Source organism: Sinocyclocheilus grahami, unplaced genomic scaffold (assembly GCF_001515645.1).
Source record: "Sinocyclocheilus grahami isolate Dianchi unplaced genomic scaffold, SAMN03320097.WGS_v1.1 scaffold772.1, whole genome shotgun sequence".
NCBI lineage: Eukaryota > Metazoa > Chordata > Actinopteri > Cypriniformes > Cyprinidae > Sinocyclocheilus > Sinocyclocheilus grahami.
The window spans coordinates 1,062,129-1,086,444 of NW_015505951.1; the positions used below are offsets into that span (position 1 = coordinate 1,062,129).

Here is a 24,316-nt window from a genome sequence, read left to right on the forward strand (position 1 = left end):
GACAAGCTCTTCAGTCTCATACATACATTTCATCATTGCATCTTCTTTTAATCTCTGCGATTCAGAACATTGATAGCAATGAAGAAAGATGCTGGCGACACATCTGCTTCCGCAGCGCTCCTTGCTCAGTGTAAAAGTGGATGACTCCATTCCTCGTTGCACTGCCTCTGGCCACCTTCTCATTAGATAAAGTCCCTCTCTGAGCGGCTGTGCTTAAAATAACTTTCATTTACTGCAGTCTGTAAGGGTGACTCAACAGGGCCACTGAATGCCGGAGCTTCAGTGGGAGAGGACAAAGGGAGAGGACAAAAGAGCTGTGTTTCTCTGGCAGCACCCCTTCTTATCTCTTTCCAGCACTCTGGATGGTGACTGCAGCCACAGGAAAGGATTTATAATGTACAAGTGAAAAAAAAGACTTCCCTCTTGCAAACCCTTACCCGTGCTTTCTCTTTCTTTTTTGCTCTATTTCTGCCTCCGTAGAGACCGTCATTTCCATACGGACACAATAAGCCCAATCAGACGTGAGCATCTCTGCCACTCCATCAGATGCAGAGAGAAAGAAAGACAGACAAGGACATTCTTAATGCCACTGGGTGAAGGTCAATGTATGAAGGGTGGTGTAGGTATAGAGATAGTGGCTCATAATGGAGAGGTTTGAAACCGTCCTCAAAGTGATCACTGGGAAGAGTGTAGAGAGCAGTGCCGTAGTCACATCAACAAAGACCTAAATGAAGCTAGGAAGGAGGACCTGTCAGGCGCTGACATTGACGGGCTGTCTACGAGCGTACCCCCATGAGAGCATTGCACTGTCAATCAAACTGCTGTCAAGACGATAAGAACCCCATGCTGCACCTTTTGCTCCAGTCACTGTTACACTCTAAGGCCAGAAACAAACTCAATAGGCCCTTTCGCACCGCTTTAGTTCCAGAACTAAATGTATGGTACTAAAGTACTGGGACGATTTTGCGCGAACTATTTTCCAGTACCATTTAAAGGGTTGCATTCACACCGACAGTGAGTGTCCTAGGAAGTGACGTAAGCCGGTCGACAGCGTCGTCATTTGTGCGCGGCGTTCAACAACGAAAACAAATAAAAACAACATTAACAACAGGAGTATGGAGGACGCTGTGTTCTGAGCTTTGTGTTTGTTGGGTCTCACGGGTTTCACAATAATGGACATGGAAAGTCGCCGTATACGTAAAGCGATTGAAAGAATGGAAAGGAGGACTAAGAATCTCTAACGACAACTGGCAGTGCTACATTTGCTACAAGTGCCTGCACTTCAGCGCCCGTCCATCTATCGCTGTTTTCCATACTTGCGAAATAAGTTGACAGTATGTTTACACAGAGTTTTAAATCATGGCGGGTGAGTACTAGGAAGTGACGTAAGCCGGTCGACAGCGTCGTCATTTGTGCGAGGCGTTCAACAACGAAAACAAATAAAAACAACATTAACAACAGGAGTATGGAGGACGCTGTGTTCGGAGCTTTGTGTTTGTTGGGTCTCACGGGTTTCACAATAATGGACATGGAAAGTCGCCGTATATGTAAAGCGATTGAAAGAATGGAAAGGAGGACTAAGAATCTCTAACGACAACTGGCAGTGCTACATTTGCTACAAGTGCCTGCACTTCAGCGTCCGTCCATCTATCGCTGTTCTCCATACATGCGAAATAAGTTGACAATGTTTACAGTATGTTTACACTGCGTTTTAAATCATGGCGGGTGAGCTAAAATCGCACCCAGTTCCGGCGGTGCGAACACGCCAAAAAGTGGGTAGTTCCACAATTAGTTCTGGTACTATGAAAAGGTTCCTGCGGTGCGAAAGGCCCTTATGTAACTATGCGTATGTTGAAATCTCACAGTCCCAATGTACTTCCTGTGGCGTTACACTCTAAAAAAATGCTTGGTTAAAAACAACCCAATGTGAGATGTTTGACCCAGCTGGGTTGGGTTAAATGTTTGACCTAAAACATGATGCTACGTTTTTAATTTTTTTTATTACTAGTCTGATGGCCCAGTAGTACACATTGAAATCTCATAGGACTAATTTCGCTGTGTTGTGGCTTGTTTCTGTTGTGTTGTGAAAATTTAATTGTGTTGCGGCTTTTTTTCTATTGTGTTGTTCTAATTTTGTCGTGTTACTGCTTGTTTGCATTGTGTTGTGCTAATTGTGTTGTGTTGCAGCTTGTTTCCGATGTGTTGTGCTAATTTCATTGCGTTGTGGCTTGTTTCTGTTGTGTTGTGAAAATTTAATTGTGTTGCGGCTTTTTTTCTATTGTGTTGTTCTAATTTTGTCGTGTTACTGCTTGTTTGCATTGTGTTGTGCTAATTGTGTTGTGTTGCAGCTTGTTTCCGATGTGTTGTGCTAATTTCATTGCGTTGTGGCTTGTTTCTGTTGTGCTGTGGAGATTTCATTGTGTTGTGCACTACTAGGCCACCGTAAAAATAGTCCCTCTATGGCCTAAGCATCAGGCTTTGAGTGCCGTCAAGAAACACTGAAAGTTGAGAATAAACTACACTCTCAAAAAAAAGGTGCAGAATCCTTTTCAAATGTACTAATATGTACCATTTAGACACTAATGTGTGCGTTTCTGCTACTAATATGCACCCTTTAGGAATAAAAAAGGTAAAAAAAAGCATACCTTTTGAAAACATAACAGCCCAGTGACCGATTTTGTAAAAAAACAGAAAAATAAATTCTGCGAGTGCATGTATTGTAGTGAACTGACAGGATTTTACCCTCTGTTTAAAGCATTTTAATTAACTCCTTTCAAGAGCTATTCTGGCTTGTTCAGGTTCTGATCACCAGTCACTGGTCACCACTCGAGTGATTTGGGTGTGAAAAGAACACACTCCTCGTTGCAGGTTGTTCTCTCTTCTCTTTTCTTTGCTTAGTTTTGATCTATTTTCCATACATATTTCTGTCATAAGTAGTATGAACACGAATAGGCAAAGTGGTATTGGCACAAAGAAAAACAGTTTTGTTTGAACTTGTGTGACATGCATACTATTTGATATCTGCATTTCTCAACCCAGCACCACTGGGTTATTGATTATAAATTATTATCAACCCAAATTGGGTAAAAATAACCCAGCTTCCCTACCAAGCAGTCTCAACCCAGCATTTGGGTCAAAAAAATATCCCAGAGTGTACTTTGGCAGTAATTTTTGCGCTTAAAATTTCTGTCATCAGATCGATTTTGTTTTATGTGTCTCCACTATGTCCAGAACAGGAAACTTACTATAGAAGTGCTCAACACTGAGGTGTCCATATACAATAGAGCATAAAACCGGGCTATAGACTGTTATTTTAATTTGTATTTTTGCTTCACCCATCCATTTTATTTAACCCCTTCTATCCCTTCTATTCAGCCATAGCTTCAAAGTGAAAGGTATAGCAGGAGTGTGTAAGCAGCATGTGTGGCCATAGAAGGACCTGACAGGGTAGGACAGGCAGGGCTATAACTCCCAAGCATGGAAGAGGGCCATAAACACTACATCAAGACCCAGGACAACCAGTGATCCATCTCCCAGACAACCAGAAACTCATCCTGATGCTGATAGTACTCTATTGAGGTAGCAGCATAAACAAAATGCATGTGAGAGAAAATATAAAAGAATCAGATAAAGTTTGAACCAAACAGAAAATGACTTTGGTATCTTGCAAATCTGAGCACAGATATTGTTGAGATCTTGTTGAGATTTAAAACTCCAGAGGAGATGTGTAAAATTCCATGAATCTTTTTCTTAGTAGACAAATCCAAGAAGCAGGAAACCTTTTTTTTTTCTTTTTTTTTTTCATTTAGTGGTCAAGGCAAGCATTATCAACATCAGTGAGGAGAGAAAAAATCTGTGGGAAGAGAAAAAAAATCCTATACATTTACAGTAAAGGAGAGCCCCATAACGATATCTAGATGCATCAGAAAATTGTCACAGAGACTGGTTTGGTTTCTGTATAGCAAACAACTAACAAGAAACCACACAGAAACCCCTGCTGTATAAGTATAAAAATAATAATATTTAAAAATGTGTTGTTTTCTCTTCAAATACTTTTAGTATGTTCCCCTGACCTAATCAAATTCCAGTCAACAGATATTACTGAAGCTCTAACCATCTGTTTTATCACAAAGTTGGTATTTACTTTTCAGAAAGGTTGATGTTTTTAAGAAAAGTCATGTTGATTTTGTTTGGGGTCAGTAATATAGTTAAACAACTCAAGTAAATAACTGACAGCAGTGAACTGCTACATAATAATAATAATCAGAAAATCTGAAAATGCATTGCTGCCATGGTTTAGATCTGGCATCTATGAGACTCCAATGTAATGTACCTTTTTTCATTCATTTTAATATTCATGAAGTATCAAGCTAATACTTCAATGCTATCTGCTTGTTATTAAGGGCCTTGGGTCTTTCAGATCTCAAGCAGAACATGTGGATTAAGTGCAAGGTTAGAATACTTTCCTGACTGATGATTTATTTTAGTAAACCAATTAAAACTGCATGTGGCAGCAGATGCATATCAGTAATGATGACATATTTGGATGCAAATTTAGAGATTTCACAGGAATGGAGAGCCGATGAATAAGCTCTTCCCAGTCCCAAGATTTTTAGTAAATGATGCAGCCACTGTTTTCAGTGAATGTAAATAGACATCTCATAAACACAGATTTTTAAGGATGCTGACAGAATTTTTCCCAGGGTATTTTAACGTATCTTAGATGAAGCACAGGGGGCTGAAGCACCTCTACATACAGTCTAGAATGACTATAGTGTAAGATGTTTGTTTTTTTTGCTGTCACACAAACAATTATGCTCACTATCTCTTCCAAGGGTCTAATAATCACTTCCAAGGGTCGTTCATGTTGAATCTATTTTTTTCTCTTTTCAGCCCCAATAGTGGAACAGTGGATCACAGAAGAATTCAAAGTCTTATTATCTTTGTCTTTGATGATTCACTTAAAATCCCTCTGAAAGTAGCAATCTTTAAAAAAGACAAATTTAAGCTAAACCTTAAAAATGCAGCCCATATGTCAGTATACGGGAAGAAATGTATCAAGATAAAAGCACCTCTACATACAGTCTAGAATGACTATAGTGTAAGATGTTTGTTTTTTTTGCTGTCACACAAACAATTATGCTCACTATCTCTTCCAAGGGTCTAATAATCACTTCCAAGGGTCGTTCATGTTGAATCTATTTTTTTCTCTCTTTTCAGCCCCAATAGTGGAACAGTGGATCACAGAAGAATTCAAAGTCTTATTATCTTTGTCTTTGATGATTCACTTAAAATCCCTCTGAAAGTAGCAATCTTTAAAAAAGACAAATTTAAGCTAAACCTTAAAAATGCAGCCCATATGTCAGTATACGGGAAGAAATGTATCAAGATACATCTGAATCTTGATATACATATAGATACATCCTTCACAGATGTCCCACAATCGTATGTGTTTCAGTGGATAGCGAATCAAATTAAATGGTCTTTTTTGTGATTAGATGCATAAAATTATTAATGTCCATTTTTTATCAGTGTATAACTCCTTTTTTTGTCCAGAATAAAGCACTTTATATTTTACATTTTCTTGTCTTTAAAATGGATTAGAATGTGCCGTAGATCATTAGACATAATACTGCCTTGGAAGGCAGTCTAAAACTAGATTTCTTAGGAGGAACCATCATACACAAAACACTGGGTAACAAGGCAATAAGGCAACTGCTTTGGGTTCAGGCACAGCCTGGGTGTATTCGCAGCAGACAGATCCTAACACTTCACACTTGATAAGTTTGAGACATTTGCCCTTGCAAGAGCAGCACAGACTGACACATCTGTAAACGTAGCCAAATTGCATTTGGCTGTAGAAAAATCCTCGAATATCTAGGTAGATATTGCATGTCCACACCAGAGCTGACCACATATCAGTACGGTGGATTAAGAATTATGGGTCTAGAGACTCAAGTCATAGAGGATTTATTTAATATCTGTGAACTGGGTATTAACTGTCATGAGAGAAGGAGAGGTGGAACCAGTGCAATGAGGGCTGCTCTTTTTACAGGATTTCTCAAGGCTGAGAATTTTGATCTAGTGTAGTGTTCAATTCCATTGACATCAATTTACTTCACATACATACACTAAACTCTGGAACACTACCTTGCCTTAAAGGGATAGTTCATCCCAAAATGAAAATTCTGTCATTAATTAATAACTCACCCTCATGTCGTTCCAAACCCGTAAGACCTTCATTAATCTTCAGAACACAAATGGAGATATTTTTGATGAAATCCAAGCTTTCTGACCCGCCATAGACAGCAATGTAACTGAAATGGTCTCAGGCCCAGAAACGTAGCAAGGACATGGTTAAAATAGTCCATGTGACATCAATGGTTCAACAGTAATTTTATACTTTACTGAATACTTTTTGTGCGCAAAGAAAACAAAAATAACTTAGTTTGTGTTCTGAAGATGAACGAAAGTCTTACGGGTTTGGAACGACATGAGGGTGAGTAATTAATGACACAATTTAAATTTTTTGGGTGAACTGTCCCTTTAAGTCAATGGGGCGCTCATAACTCCTATTATTTGTGCGATGTAAAGTAGTAACATCTTCCCAGGTAAAACATCATATTCAATAAGAAAAAAATTAGGTCAAATCCCATGATTTTATCTATCATAAAAAGTGATCTCTCTGCAGATGGTCAGATAGGAGTGGTTGAAAAAAAAAACTATTTAACACAATGGTTAACGTCGCAGCTAAAATGACAAACATTTATTTATTTTCTAATAACATGGACATAAATTAAATAAACTCAGAAATGTTTCTCAAAGTGACTAGGATCCTTTTTTCCCAGTTTGATTTCATGATGCTTTAAAGCATTTTCTAAGGGGCCACTGTAATAAAAATGACTTCTGGTTTTTTTTTTTTTACTGTTTTCCAGATGGAAGAAAATCTGTAACCATAACCAGTAATAGACTTATGTTAGAGTTGTGAATTTCTCAGAGTGTTTTGACTGGAGCCTTCTCAGGCTGACCAGGCAAGTGGAATGGTGGGACTAAAGAAGGTATGGGGCAGCTGTCTCTGTGTACTTTACACCACCGGCGCTTTCTCCAACAGCAGAGTAGCGCTAACTATGTTTGTTTACATGTCTTTACATCCTGTCATTTTTAAGGGGTGGGGGAAGAAAGGCAGATGTGCGTTTCTCATCGGCTCACCTGCGGTGACACCATCAGATCCTCCCCCTAAAACTGAGTCACAACGCCAGTGAATGGCTAGCAGGTGCGGTGATGGTTAAACAGTCAAAAATGGGGGAATCAACTGAACAAAATGGAGGGAGGGGGGTTGGAGAAGAAGTTGGTCAATTTTTTAGCAGCAGCTGTATTTACTAGAGCTTTTCCGCCAGTACCTCAGAAGGAGAGATATATTCTGCATTGAATATTCTGCACAAGAAGAAAACGTCATATTCATATTCAAATACAGCTGAAATTGTCTGTGGAAATGCCATCTCTTATCCATATTCATAGTTGGTGCATGCGGCTCTTTGAATCACACAAGTTACTGCTCTGCTATTCATTTGAAGTGTGCCATAGATTTTAGCTGCATGCCAAGGTCTCAGAATAAATAGTTAATGAAAAGTATAGTTTTATATGCACCTGGTAAGCAGTCTCAAACATATTAAGTATCAGGTATACAGTGGCCTGATATATGGAGACATATATGAATATCATTGTATTAGATTACAAAATATCAAACCACGTGACATTTATTTTTAATGCAAAACATTTCACAAAGCATTTGTTAGATTTAAAATAATAAACCGATGGATAGGGTAGAGTGGGGGAAAACACCCCTATGGGATCAAATGTCCCCCTACTGTTTTTCCCAAAATAACTACAAGATAAAGTCAAGATACATTGTTATTGCAACTATGGACTACGTTGACAAATTGATGTAGAAGTATTCCCCATGAAGCTTACACTGGTGATGTACCTGAGAGAAAACGGATGGTAACACTTTATTTCGATAGTCCACTTTAGACATTCTATTAACAGTAAGTATCTTTGTAACTACATGTCAACTAACAGTTAGTAGAGTATTAGTAGACTGTCTGCTTAATATCTTCTAACACTTTCTTTGTCAACTTATTCTACTAACCCTAAACCTACCCTAACAGTCTACTCTGAGTGTTAGTAGACATGTAGTTGCAAATTAATGAGAATTAGTTGACATGTAGTTGACATGTAGTTACAAAGTTACTTATAGTTAATAGAATGTCTAAAGTGGACTATCGAAATAAAGTGTAACCAAACGGATTTCACAGTAAGTGATCTAAATTTTCAGCAAAGAAAAAAGAAAAAAGAAAAGAAAAAAAAAGGGATTTAAAGCTTGTTGTTTTTTAGAACATCACAGTTAAATATGATAGTCTATGATAGTATGATATTTCCCCCCACTCTACTACCCTAAACAGTTCAAAATGAACACTAAATGTATTTGGACACTCTGAGGTTGTCAGATGCTAGCAGGACATATCCATAGAACAGTACAGCCTAATGAACTACACTTCATGGCTAAACTTGAGGTGAACTAATTTACATCCCCTAAAAATCACACTGGGACCAGTGAAAATATTAGCAAAAATGGCTAATTTAATAAAATTTGTTTACACATGTCACTTGCTTTAATATTTGAAATTAGTATTATACTACACACATTGTTTGACCTCAGAAATAAAACGATATGTAGACAGTAGCTGACAGTTATATAAGTTATTATAAGAAAGTAAGGACCATCCATCAACAGTCTACACTTAGACAGCATGTTTAAATGAAGCACATGATGCTCCTGAAAAATGAAATGCTCAGTTTGTAACTATGTTAGAAAAACATCATATCTCCCATCTGATTTGAATGCCCTCGATCGGGCTTCGGGCACCAGCTGCCTGGCTGTCAACTGCCTGATGAATGCAGAACTGAGGAACTGATATGGGGAAACAGCGGCCCCTAGCGGTGCGCTGTCAAAACGCGTTTAAAAACCTGGCAAAAACGCCCGGCGTTGTGGAAGGACCATCAATACTGCTCTCATGACAATCAATCTGACATTTTTATCAGAGACAGGGACGGTGCTTATGCTCCCTTAAGAATTGCAGAAAATTGTGGGCACATCCTAATTATGTTAATAGCAAGTCTATTAAAAATGTGATATGAATTATATTAGGAATCCTCAATATCAGAGCGGGTTATACAGCACAAGGGAGGCAGGCTGTCAGCTTGTGGGTCTGAGGAGCTGTCACAGAGAGAGAGAGAGAGAGAGAGAGAGAGAACGAGCGAGTGAGAAAGAGAGGTTAGGAGCGCAGGAGAACGCTTCTCTTCTCCAGATGGTGTTTTAAACGCAGACAGAAGGGTCATTAGACAACACACCAGCTTCCAACCACTGACAACAACAACGAAAAGAAACCTAAACGCGAGATGGTGCAGAGCGAAACAACGCAGAATGTGTAACATCAGTTAGCTGGGACGCGAATGATGTTTTTAATGGACCGTTTTTTCGCGTTCAGTGTGGAGGGAGTTCGCGACGAGCAGTTGGAGCATTAAAGGGAAGATCTCCGACACACTCCCTATCTGAATCATTTCTGTAGACGAGGACTTTGAGGATTTACAAGAGACAATATTCACTAGACTTCTACTTGGGGACATGGAGCATCAGTGGCAGTATTAAAAAACACATCTTCTATCTTCTAGGAGGGATCACGGACATCTACTGTGGAATACGATATTAAAACCACCAAGAACGCGAGATCTGGAGGACTTTGCGATTTTCATTTTTTGTGCGTGCGTGTGTGATTTGAGAACTTTTTTCGCCCTGTGCATTTTTGCTAAGAAATTTGTTAACACGTTTCAAGATTTCGACATTTTAAAGGAACGTAATACCAAAGTCTCACTACTTTAATACTAAAGTTCCGCTGTGTTCTAGCTTTGTATGATATATTTGCGATTTCTTGCAATTGAATTACCTCATTATTTATTACTAGAACGAAAAGTCAACATCGCCTGCGATCCAAAGGAGTTCAGAACTCTCTCTTTCTCTCAGACGCTGTTTGATAATACGGCATATATAGCCTACGCTTTTTATTCATTTGGGAAAGTTCACACCTTTTTCAGTGACAATCGAGGCGTAATAATCTCCGTTTAGTTCTGTTTTTATTTTTCGCGTGGATTATTCTTTTGCTGCAAGTACCTCAGTTTGACTTCGACCTTCAAAAGTAAGTGATGCTTCTGCTGTATCTATACATACTTAGTTCGTTCAATATTAACGGCTATTTCTTAAATAGCCTACTGTACATGTAAGTCTGGAGTCTGGACTTAAGCGAAGATTTTATAAGATGCTTGTAATGTTGGTAGGTTCTTCTAGTAGGTACAGTATAGGCTACACACTCACACACACACACACACACAGGTTTGTTTTTGTGAAAAGTGGGGACATCCCATAGGCGTAATGGTTTTTATACTGTACAGACCGTATATTCTATTGCCCTACACCAACCCTACCCCTAAACATACCCCTTACAGGAAACCTTCTGCTATTTCAGATTTTCAATATACTCCATTCTGTGTGATTTATAAGCGTTTTGAAAAGTGGGGACATGGGGTAATGTCCTGAAAAGTCACATTCTCCTTGTAATACCTATGTCATACCTTTGTCATTACACAAATTTATGTCCTCATTTGTCACAAAAGCGCATACACAGGTTTGTTTTTATGGTTTATGGGGACTCTCCATAGGCGTAATGGTTTTTATACTGTACAGACCGTATTTTCTATTGCCCTACACCAACCCTACCCCTAAACCTACCCCTTACAGGAGACTTTCTGCATTTTTAGATTTTCAAAAAAACTCATTCTGAATTATTTATAAGCCTTTTGAATTATGGGGACACTGAAAATGTCCTTATAAATCACCTTCTCGTTGTAATACCTATGTCATACCCATGTTATTATACAAATTTGTGTCCTCAAACCACATAAACATGCACACACACACACACACACACACACATATAAATATATTTATATGAAATACAAACATTATCAAACTATTTTGTTTAAAATTTATATATTGTTTCTTCCAAATGAGTTATTTTAAAAGAAAATAGATGCTTATTTAAAATACGAATGGGGACTTAACAGAAAGTCTGTTATTATCAATAAAAATTATTGGCACCATTAATATAAAAAAAAAACCTATACTGAATCATGCCAGAATTATTTCTCAATCTCTCTGTAGGCTAATTATTTGTTTTTAGTTACGGTTTGTGAAAAGAGCACGAAAAATGCAACAGATATTAAGTTGATCTTTTGGCAAAACAATCCCGACCTCTGAATTCGAACTTATTAGAGGTGATCTTATTCACTTAGGTCTGATCTGCCAGAAGTTTGCTCACGTTGCATCCTTTAATTGTTTCACATTTTCTGAAACCTGAACCTTGCCAATAATAAACAAACAAGCAGAAATTACAGCATATTTATGCACATCAAATAACTTCAATCTTATGAAAAAACACATTTATAGCAGTCATCAGTCTGGCAATCTCTGCACCTGTTCATCTAATAAATGATTAGTCTATATGAGCACAAAAATGAAGATGTGATCTGGTGCATTATGATGAATTGTTCATTGCAACCTTGCCAGCACACTGATGGATGAAACCACAATATGCTCTGTTACAACATCACTTGTCTTAACTGTCCTTCAGTCCAGCCCAGTCAGCACCCGTTGATGTTACTGCTGTTGCACTGCAAACCACCACTTTACTCTTCAATTGACCCCAGTAAAGATCAGCTAAATTATGAATGAACAGATGGTAATAGTTCTCCCAACAGCTAAATGTCTAAAGGTGAAACCGCGCTGTGGCCACAGACTATCCTTAAACATTACCACCAAATAGCCCTTATAGCTTTTACAGGCAAATATCCCTGCTGCATGCACTAAAGCACCTCCACTAAGAGAAAGCCATTCATTCATCTGGAGTGATTATTCAATTAGCTTTCATGCCATCTTTAGTAGATTTATATAGGAGCGTCAGTATATGTGGTTAAGTCAAATGGCTCTGAGGAGACACTGCTTTCCATTGGTAGATATGGAGAACTTGTTTGATTGGTTTTGCAGCTTCTGGCGAGGGTCTTTGTAGTCAGTCTTACTTGCTCACTGTCTACACTTAAACCTGTTCAGAATGTTAGTAAAGCCTAAAATAGCCTACACGTGCTTAAATTAAAAAACAAACTGCTAGAACATTTACAATTGTTTTTTTTTTAACCAAATTTCCTACACTTTTTTGACCATGGTTTAGAAATCCTACAAAAAATGTAAATCGAAGTTGCTTTAGATATTATAACTTTAAACTTCATGATTTGCACTAACTGGGTGTTGCACTAGTTTTGAAACAGAAGTGTATTTCAAACTGTCAGTGCAACAACCAGCACTGATCTGCTGAGAATTCATAAAGGCTCACACAGTTACTATCATGCAGTCATGTGGAAGGTGTCAGTTTTTATGGTTGTGGTATATATCTTAAGTTTACTAGTATATAGGACGCCTGCATTCAGGTTGGGAGAGCGTGTCCTTGAGGCAGTGCTCTGCAATGGTAGCAGGGACATGGTGTGCACTGGAGGTAATTATTGTAATTTGAGTGCGGGTGCAGGTGAAGTTTGCCGTCTCGTAATTAACGAGAGGAGCAGATGGCGGTGGGCGGGAGATGGGTGCAGGCAGACGGCCGGCAAAGCAGCAGGGGGAGGGAGGAAGAGAGAGCGAGAGAACTAGGGGGTGGGGTCAGGCACTGATCAGTAAGCACTGGCTCCTGATCGGTCAGGTAGCCTGACTGCCACATGCAGAAAAGACCTCGCTCACACAACTAACCCTGCGACACGTGGCAGCACCTCACTTAAAATGCCAGTTTATACAAGTTTACCTCTTTGGCACAAAAGCTATACTATGAAAAGAGCTACTCAAATTCATAAATAGACGTTTTTTGTAGTTGCACAGTGGTTTGTGTATTGGTTGGTGACATAAAAAGGGTTATTGTGTTTATACTGTAGGTATGCAGATTCGAATCTGGCACGCAACATATCCTGATCCTGTTGAGTAGTGCATGTGTGCACAAAAAATGGTTGTTGTGCTCACAGGTACACAGTTCTACAACATGTTCTAGTGCCATAGTGGGTAGTACATGTGCTTGGAGAGCACAAAGAGCCAGATGCAGGTTCGAGTCTGACCTGCATCATACCTCAAGGTACATATTTTCCCCTCTACCTTCCTGTTTTACTTGGCTACACTGTAAACAAAAAATCTGTAAAAAAAACAAAACAGAAAAGGTTTTGGTAGTTTTACATAAGTTTACAGACATTTCCTTTAAATGTAAAGCACAACATAATGTGATGCGTAATTCAAAATATGGGTAAAACACCTGTGAAAAATATTTACCTAAAATTCCTCCATATTAACATTTAACAGTATATTTTGCTCCACTTTTATGCAGACATTTAAGAGTGTATAAATTAAATACAAAAAAACCCATTAATATTTGTATGATATATTTTGGATTTCTCCAAATTGGATTACCTTATTTATGTCAAATCAACATTGGAATGTCTTTTACAAAAATGTAATTTTAATTGAAGTGAATTTGCTATCTACCCATCCCAGTGTCTAGAGAGTTGTCAGATCACACACTGATCCTAATTCCTATAATGCATTAATGCAATTGTGTAGTCGCATGAGTCCTGAGCAGGTGGGGACGTCCAAAAGCTTTAGAAGTGAGGTTTCTGAACGTGTTTTGTTTATTTGTTGATGTCTTTAGAAGAGCTCAGTAGAGATGATCCTGGTCTATTATCTACATTAGCTGCCAGAGAGAGCACTTATGTGTCACTTATGTCCTGGTGTGAGGAAATGATTCTCAGACTGAGTAAAAGATCTGGGTCTTTTTTCCTTTCTTTCCAAAGTTGCATGTATTTGAAGGAATGCCTTCCAGATCCACACTGGAAAAATGCATAAAATTAAAAAATCATAACTGCACAGTGTGCACCACAAAACCAATGTGTGTGTGTGTGTGTGTGTCACAGATAAAGGTAGAGACTAAGGTTATGTTCACACTGTGAGTCATTCTTATTCTTATTGCTCAGATCTTGTTGGTTTGGCTGTTCATATTATTTTCAAAATGTGACCAATATCAGACTTGAGCGTGAACTGGTCACAGTCATAAACTGACTTGCATGCCCAAAAGAACAATAACAAGCAATCAGCATGCTGCCATACACAAGTAAATATGGAAGCCAGCGTTTATGCATTCATTTATAAGCTGATGTGCCGCGGAAGCCAGAGAATTTGTGCGCAGGTGACAAGGAGAAGTAAAGAAAAGGAGTAAGAGAGCAAAGTTTTTTCATGTACTTTTCCTTGAAGTTTTGCTTGTATAGAGCTGTCGTATAATACTTGTAACCACCTTACTGTCCCATCAATGATTACCTTCTCTGCTGTCTTTCATATTCACAGAGTGACTAAAGAACTACTGGCATGTAAAATCTTTGTAGTGACTCTCATCAACACAGAATTGTCACGAACGTACATCTAGAGAGATGTATAGTCACATGATTCTGATATGACTGTTCAGACTGAGATCACATTGCAAAATGGACCTGTGTCTAATTTAGGACCACATGTGAAAGTGGTCCAAATAAGAATTGAAAAGATCAGATTCCAAGTGGTTTGTGCTGCTCACACTGTAATGGGGGAAAAAACAGATCTGAGTCACATGTAACTCACAAAACATAGGATTTGGGCCACTTTTCCCTGCAGTCTGAATGTATCCTAAGAGAAGAGACTCAGTCAGTCCAAATTTAACATCAAATGAATGACATATTTGATTGGCCTTTTAGTTAAGTGAGGTGCTGATAAATATACTCACACGATCACAACATTTGCATTGCAGTGTGTCTCAATACTTACTCAGGGGTGAAGGCTCTGTTATGGCAAATTGTCCCAGCAGTCCATCCGGTTGTCCTACCGTGGCAACCCCGGGCTCCCAGTGGGAGTGCCAGTGAAAGGGAGCAGCAGGGATGGGCAAGGGGGCGATTGCCATGGTTTCAGCCCTGTTTATCCCTCCAAACAGTGGGAAAGACGGCGACGGTGTTGTGAGCGCATGTGTTTGACATTACTGTGACATGGCGGCCTCTCTCGGGAGAAGGAGAATGTCAGAGAGCAGAGAAGCCGGCCAGCTTCCAAACATCTGGGGTAACAGAAAACACATTGTAGGAGCTGGGAGTTCACTCTGAGAGAGAGAAACCACATCACTCTCAAATACACTCACTCTATGTGTTCTCACAAGTAAAGGTGTTGTCCTATCTTAATGACACAATAGGTCAGATTTAGAAAGATGAATGCATGTAAAACGGAGAAAGCTGTATACAAGCCATAGTAGATAGACTTGCCTATTAGCATTAAGTCTGGTCCACACTGCAACTTATTCTGGCCAAGACCCACCCACTTAGACAAGAAGAGACTTCCTGATTGACATGTGCAGTAACCATGTTGAAGAGTGAGTAAATCATAATTTTTTAAGAGCAAAACTGCCTTGCATATCTTTAATAATGATAAGAAGTTCGTAAACATTGTCAAATCAAGTGATTAGATCTTGACGTTAGGGATGCACCGAATATTCGTCAACTGAAATTATTTGGCTGAAAACAGCAAAAAAATCTCTTTCGATGTTCGGCCGAATAAGCGAAAAGACCGAATAATATGTACTGAACAATGACTAACGCGATCAAACAGAGGCACGCACTAATGCAGCAAACATGTCTGCAGTGTGAAAGTATTAAAAACTATCAGAGAAAGACGCAGAAATCATTACAAGCACGAAGCACAGACAGCGAAAGACTGTTCTGCATCACATGTCTCCAATGAGAAGAAGAGGTGGCTGATGCTGGTGGTTAGGCTACTGTATGATGATTGAAATCGCGAAATGGCCTCAAACGATTAGTAAATAAACTGCAGAATGATATATTTTCTAATGCACGCACGAATTGCATGTATTCTGACAGCGCTGCACAAGCTTGCGGCGCCAGTGTTCAAAGTCCAAAGCGCGAGGAAAATCTGCGCTGAAACTGTTACTTACTCGTCAGTTGCTCAGTAACATTTTTGTGAATTTTTTAAAGGCATGTGACAATGCGATACGTGCGACAAACATCGTCCCAAATTCATAATGAGAATCGTTTATAAATCTGCATGCTGTTGTCTACAAAAAGAAGCACTGAGATCTTCCTGCGGGTTTCTGACAAAATAAAAGCCGAGAAAAGGCAACAACTCCATCAACATTCATAAATTATAGTATTGTAATTTTACTGTTGTTCTGTAAAATAAAATAAAAAAGTAAGACAATAATAATGATAATAATAATTACCCTACAATAGCTCTATTAATACACTTATTATAACATTTACACATAGTGTTCAAATTGGGATCTGTAATATATTCGGTTTAAAAAAAAAAGTATCTTCTACTCAGCAAGGCTGCCTTTATTTGTACAGTAGAAAAATACATGCCTGATTCGAGTCTCAAAAATGGCCAAAAATATTATTTTACTAACTTTTATTTTAAGTTAAATTGTGTTTTGTTGGTATAATGTCTGCTAGAATGTTTAAAAATGTTCAGTGTTTAGTAAATATTTTTAAATTGTTGTTTTGTAATTGATCTTTTATTTGAAAAGCAGGACAAAACAGTAAAAAGCACATTTTGGCTATTGAATTTATGCAATGGTGAAAAAAAAATGGCAAAAATAGGCCTACATGGGGGAAAACATTTTGAAAAAAACCCGTGTTTTTCGGCCCAGTGTTTAATTTTGTTCGGCTTCGGCCAAGAATTTTCATTTTGGTGCATCCCTACTTGACATGTTCATTGTCTCCCATCCGGCTGACAGAAATCTCCCAGAAATTGAGTGAAAATAGCCAATCAGGTTAAAGCTTGTATTTTGAGAAAGATACTGAGAGTGCAAGTGACATAAGCTTCTCAAAGAAACGAGAGACTGCTCAGGCTGATTTTGCTAGATTGTTGGATCCTCATTTCTCTCTAATGAAAAACAGATCTGATCTGATCAAATAGGGAACATTGTAAACCTCTTTGAGAAATAGCTCCCACTATGAGTTGGCTTGTTTTGTTTGGATGATAAGCGAACTCTTGCTAAATAAGAAGGTAGAAAAAAGATTGGAGGATGTAAGGATACATTGCCAGTGGAAGTATGGCTGAGAGACAGGGCACCAGCTGGAGTAATCCCTGCTGGTAGAGGGGTTTATTAATCAAACAGTATGGAAGTTCATATCACCGCTCCTGTCTGTGATAAAGCTAGTTCCTCACTTCCTCTCTCGCCCTCAGCCAGTTACTTATCACACAGTTCTAAGTGGTAACTACAGATGAAGTTCAGTTATTAAGCCCTCACACACACATACAGTTCTCCTCACAATGATGTTAAAGTATTGAGAAGGGGCTTTGGGCTGGATTGGGGCTGGGAGACGTACGATGTAGCGTATTTGCACAAATTAAAGCGGCCGTTATCTCATGGAAACAGAAGCAGAGTGCCGGACTATCTTGTCATTCTTGAAATGGGTTTTGAGCTGAATTTTACTGCAGCTCCAGTCTCTTACGAAGACCTTAATCTAACGCAGGGGTCTCTTTTGATAAGTTATTGTTCCACAACCAGGGATCCACCAGAAGGAAGTTTAATTTCCATACAAAAAAAGGAACATTTTCAAAGCGAATGGAATTGGAAGAAACATTTTTGTTGATACCAGAATGTTCCAGATGGAGGAGGGGTGGATACTTTTAAGAGGATGTTCCTATATGGAAATGAATATAAATTCCTGCAGAGACTTTATAGTTTTGAAAGTGTCTATTAAGAGGGATGAAAAAGAATACTGAAAGCTGCATCGATCACACTCTGGACAGAGAAAGACAAGGACATTGAATAAACTTTCATTATTATTAGGGCATATTTAGTCATTGCCAGTGAGCCTAAATTGTTACCTATGTATGCAGCCCACTAGGTTTTGGAACAAAGACTTATGTTAATTTAATTATTAATGTTATTTTTTTGTGTAATAAAAGTTCCTTAATTAATTTCCTGCCTTTTTTGTTTGTTTTAAACTGCCACTTTGTTTATGCTGCAATGTTTTGTTTTGTTTATTTGATTTGACTTTATAAAATTCTATCATTTTGTATTTGTCACTTGTTTTAATCCATTTGTATGTTATATTACTTTAAATAATTCACAATAATTTAAAACTTAAATTTAATTGAAATTGAGAGTCAGTATAAAGCAGATGTAACATTTATGTAGGCTATAGATCAACAGAAAGTTGTTTAGGGCAATTTCAACTAAGAAAGAAAAAAAGAGAAATTTTAACTAAAAATAATTATGTATGTGCAATCACTGAGAGTGTTCAAATTCAATTACTCAATACTATTAATTGTTACCGTTAATTATTCAATACCATTGTGTATGTCAATGTAACATCTGAACCTGTCACTGTACCATTGTACTACTTCAGCAATTTCATAGAAAAAGAGAACATTAATAAATATATAGATTATGGATATATTTTTGTGGTTTTGCATGTGTGTGAGTTGGGCAGGTTTCAGTCTTTTGTGCTCCATAAATCAGCAAGCTGTAATGACGCAAGAGCCAAAGCAAACAAGAGCAGTACTAGGCTACAGCTGGCCATAGCCTAAGAGAAAGAGAGAGAGAGAGAGAGAGCGAATACTGCAGAGAGACAGCAGCTGTCAGGCCCCGCATCGTGCACCTGTCACACAGGAAGTCAGGGCCTGCCACTATTTCCTGGATACGCCTCCTCAGCGAAACACTTCTGCTGTTTTTTCAGAGGATATAAGGGAGAGGGAGAGAGAGAGAGAGAGAAAAAAGATAGTCATCCTAGTCAGGGAATTAGGATGAAAAAAGGAAGAGGAACAGAGTATGTGTGCTGTCTGCATACACTCATTAGAGCCAGATCCTGACTTATACAGGACTGCGAAATAGAAATATTTTAGAATTAAATACTAGCACATTGCAAACTGTGTAGTGTGTGCTGTATATTGCTGTTGTAGTTTTACTACAAGAAATAAGGTACAATGCTATTCAGTGTATATTGCTGTAGATGAGAAACACTGACAAGGAGAAACACACCCAAACACTCTTTGCGTTCATTTACATTTTTATCCTTCTCCCAGGTAATAGTCATCCATATGACAGGATGTGACATCACTTCTAGCACAGTAACAGATGGTGAGCATGGTGGCATGGCATTATAGCCACTCTTGTTTTTCTTCCAGTCATGTGAGCAGGGGATCTGTGGTGTGTGTGTGTGTGTGTGTACAGGCCCTGTGTGTTTTGCTTGGCACGTGTCCTCTTTGTTTGTTAGGATTGTCAAGGCGGGTCCTCTGGAGGGCTTCTGTGTCTAATTCCCCAGCCGCCCCTCACGCTGCCTGTATGCAATTAACAGAGTAATTAAAAGCTTGATGAGCTAATTGGTGTTGGGTGAAGCTGCAGGTGTTTTGATTGGGGAGCTTGTTTGCGGAAGTGCGGAGAGCAAACAGATTCCTGTCATAGATCATTTTGTCTCTTTTTCCCCCACTATTAAAGTAATACACGAGTTTAGGGAAAGCGTAGCTATTATAACTATTTATCAGCCTTGATGGGAAAATTGTAATGGTTCCGTAATGATCATTCTTGAAGGGCTGAAAGACAAGCATGTCTTATTATTTGTCCAAGCACCAATAAAACAGTCATTAGAATTATGACTCTCTTAGAAGAACAAAATATTTTCATTATTTTGTGTATCTTTATGTTGTTTCCTAACTTGGTTTCCAGTATCAGCTATTATAACTATTTATCAACCTTGATGGGAAAATTGTAATGGTCCCGTAATGATCATTCTTGAAGGGCTGAAAGACAAGCATGTCTTATTATTTGTCCAAGCACCAATAAAACAGTCATTAGAATTATGACTCTCCTAGAAGTCATAAATTGTTTCATTATATTGTTTAGCTTTATGTTGTTTCCTAACTTAGCTTCTGGTATCAAGCCATTCGTCCACAAAACCGCAGCACGATTTGACACAATAATAGACAATCAGAAGATATTTGATGTTTACTGTGCGGTTATGAAGAGAGAAATTTTAAGTTAGATTTTACAGTTGGTCCACAGACCAATAGAAACCTCATTGCTGGTTGCGGTCCCTTCTGTCAATTGGTGCCAAAGTGAATGTCGTTTAACCACTGCGACAAGCAATGTGCAACAAAACAATTTGCCCATTGTGAAATCTTACTGGCTCAATATTCTGTTACGCTTAAATGTCAAACATTGTTTGATTGGCTGTGATTTTATCACTGTCAGTGAAGACAGAAAACAGACTTGGCGGTCAAAAGTTGCTGTATGTCACATCTATTGTCTTTCACTTTCTTCTACTTCTTTTACACATTTGCTTTTTCTTGGGTGTCTTATCTTTCCCCTCTCACTAAAGAACTTTCTCTCTTTGAATATCAGTTGACAGATGTGTTGGCGATGGCTGTATGCCTGCAGTACTCTTGGTCCCCAGGTGCCTGAGCTGAGTCTGAGGACATTTGTATGTGTGTGCTTGTGAGAGTGCGTGACAGTTAGTGATGTTCAGGTGTGTGAGCTCAGAACAGCGACACACACTGTGAACACACTGCCTCCGCCTCAAGCACAACGGTTACTTCAGGCAGCACAGGAAACAACTACAAACGCAACAAGTACACAGATGGGTGGAGGGACATGAGAGTCAGAATGTTGTCTTGGACCTTGAAACATACAGATTTCTCCACTTTAAAACACCCACTAAACAACTCAGACCACTTAGATGTACCTAAACAACAATCACCTCTTTTTGTGCATGCTTGTTCCATATTCCTAATGAAGTGGCCATACACTCATCTCTGCATCTCGACTGGTGCCCAGCGCTGTCCTAACACACTCCAGATGGGCCGAGATGGGGAGTTGTTCTTGGCACGTCCCGGCTCGGCTGAATGTCACAAATACTTTCCTTTATTTAGGAATGGCTAAGGCCGGGCGGCTGAGGAGAGGATAGGAGGGAGTAGAGTAGAGAGCAGCTCAGCAACATCTGGATTTTATTAGCAGCCATTGGGAGAAATCTGAAAAGGAAGTTTTTTTCTCTCTTGCCTTTTGGGGTAGTGCTGGGCTTTCCAGGACTCTGGCCACTGATGAAGCCCTCCCTGCGGAGAACAGATGGCCCAGAGACTTCAGTACAATTTTATCAATATTCACAATAATATTCAAGCAAGTATGAGTGAAAAAGAGAGACCTCTAACTATGCCATCTTGTGTTTTGGATGCATGCGTCCCAGGTTTCATAATTTGCCAGACCAGCAAGACTCCTTAATCAATCGGCTTGCCAAAAAGACAATGCTGGTAGAGTTTTACCAGCAATATTCTGGATGGTTATTCTGGTCCATCAGCTATATTGTTCACACACCACACCAGCCTGAACCAACAGGGTAAGAGGAAAGTACCTTCTGAAGTAGACCCTGACTTTGACAAGTAGGTTCCTGAATCAACATACTTGTTGGCCAGTGGGGTCAAGGTTTGGCAGGTTAGCGTTGGCAATTAACCCCTGTTAGGAGATGCCATAATGAACCATTCTATCACTGGGAATGCTTATGGATAGCTTTCTCCAGGTATTGCTATTGCTTTAATTTCAGGGAGAGGAAAAGATAGGAAACAGAGGAAAATGGTTGTAATTAAGGCTAGGGTTAAGACTATGTCTTTCTCCCAGTAATGTTGCAAATATGCTGATCCAGGAATGCATCCTTCTTGGCTAAATCAGGATAAACCCCTTAAAAGTGTGTTTGAGTGGAAAATGATCTGTCAATAAACAGGTTTCCTTTCGTTATGTTCATAAAGTGTTATAGTCGAGCTGACTTGAGATATTCCCCTCTTACCACTTTCTGGATGAGGTGAAACCCAAGAGAACTGCTTTTAGCGAATGTCTGCTTCCTCATAACAGAAGGATATGAGGATATTTTTGGAACTGCGACAAGAGAATGTGTCTCTACACTCTTTAACACAACTGTACTGTGGTTATACATGCACCATTTTGGTGACCCCAGCATTCGTTCCCACACACACGTACATGCTGGACGTCTCTCTCACACACATATACAGAGTCTCAGGGCCCAGGGGTCTGTTCAGCTTGTGACTAAATACGCATTTATTGCCATCTGAATGTTTGTTTTCTCAAAACATATTTGCTCAGCTGAAGACGCCTGCTTAGGCTCACAGAGAGTGTGTGTTTGTGTGTGCGTGCTCTCTCACCCTGTTTTTATTGTACTATGAGTGGATGAGTTGTAAATAAGTAAAATATAAGCTCTCTTGTTCAGTGTGGAGACCACATGATGCTGGCCAATCAGATATACTGTAGACAAACTGACTTTCAAAATCTGTTTCAAAACCTAATGAGCTGACTTACTGTCTACTACCTACATTAAATAGGCAGGTGACTTCTAAAGGGGCATCCTAACTGAATTGGAAAACCCCATAAGTGACTGATTTGAAAGGTTCTGTATGCAACTCAACTCTGATTCCAACTCAACAATTGATTCTAGTGGAGGTTGATGTTAGCAAGAATTCATTCTTGATTAAATTACAGATATTTCCTTTCAACAATGAATGAAATTTGACATTGGCACTTGACATTTGTCTCTTTTTTGTCCCCTGAATACATCACATTACTTTCTGGGATTGCTGCAAAGGACACATGCAAGCCTACCTTAGATTTTGCCTAAAATAAGATTACAGTATACCTTTTGGAATAGCCTTCGCCTTGAAAGCGCACATAATGTATGATGCGGTCTAGGTAGTCAGCTCAGTAGAGCTAGCTACTCACCTCCCATATTAGTTCCCATACTCGTTCACACGGTCTCCTACAAAGGCCTCTTCAGGGGAAAGCCTCATGTCTGTCTTGGGATATTGTCCAGTCAGATCCAAGCCTTATGGCAATGTCTGTTTCTTTACCATAAAGATTTTAGAACATGGGCTCCAGTCCATGGGTCCACTGAGGAGCTTTGGGTGATCATGAGGAGAGATGGTGGGATGGCTGGGGAGAGGGATAGCGGATGGACAGGTCTTGAAGTGCTGGCCAGGGGTCGAGGGCTGTAATCCTGCTGTTTTGATGAGAGGCCTCTGTTTGTGTGGACTCGGCAGCGGCCTGATGGGGAGCAGATGTGGGAAGGCAGGCAGTCGGGCACAGAGCCAGAGCAGCTGGGAGAAATTAAAAACAAGAGCATTCCTAGAGACTCAGGGAATTACAGAGGGGTGGAGTGGAGGGGGTTAGATACAGGGACAGGGAAAAGAAGCCATGTGAAGAGAGAGAGGGTTACCTCAAGGGGCTTTTCATTGTGTTTGAGTGAAAGGTAGCTTTGTACAGACTGATGGTCGGAACAAGTGCCAGTGTGAGCAAAGAACCACATCTCACTCACATGTACCTAGATATCAAAATGGGGTTATATGATAGACTTCTCTTGTTTTTATATAAATCTGATTATAATGTCAACAGACGAACCTAGCCTGTAATCCTGTCCTTAAAAGAGATCTTTGTGTTTTATAGGCTTATACATTTGCCTCTTTCTCTTATATAAGCAAACACCAAACATTACTTTTTTTATTTATGAATTATTTTATATTTGAGGATATCCCTAGATGTCCCCAAAGAGAAGTTCTGTCAGATTTAGCTAACTTCTAGCTAAGTATAGCTAAGTAAAACCCTCCACATACACACATCTCACAATCTCTAAAAAGAGCAAATCACAGAAACCGGAATTCTGGGCTTGTCATTATATGATGGATTCTTGTGTGTTTGGATCTTTTACTGAAAGCAAATGTCTGCTGATCTCAAAAGACTCCAAAAAATCTTCCGAATTACAAACTGGAGCACTTTTGTGGTTTGCTTTTTCAATCTGATTATAGCACACAAAAGCAGATGGACAAGGTTAGTTTTAGCTGTCCTATAAGTGTGCGTTTTCCTTCAGACATCAAGCATATGGCCAAGGCGACAGCCCAAAGAGACTGCTTTAACATCATTACAAAATCACAGCATTGAGGATCAAATCACACATCTGTCTATTAAAAGCGTATTGCTCTGTGAGCTAGATCTATTTGGCTTATTGATCTCTCAGTATGGCTCTTCCATCTCATGCAGATATGTGAGTGACTGAATGTGTATTATTTTTAAGACAAGAAGGTATCCATAGGATCCCC

At 39.1% G+C, this 24,316-nt stretch overlaps 1 protein-coding gene across 3 annotated transcripts in view; it reads left to right on the forward strand.

Moving 5' to 3' along the window:
- Positions 1–9,337: 9,337 nt before the first annotated feature.
- Positions 9,338–24,316, forward strand: part of cbfa2t3 (CBFA2/RUNX1 partner transcriptional co-repressor 3) — a 35,410-nt gene continuing 20,431 nt past the window's right edge. For all 3 annotated transcript variants that reach the window (XM_016245912.1, XM_016245913.1, XM_016245914.1), the window contains exon 1: positions 9,338–10,253. The gene's annotated coding sequence lies outside the window, so the exon portion shown is untranslated. The remainder of the gene's footprint in view (positions 10,254–24,316) is intronic.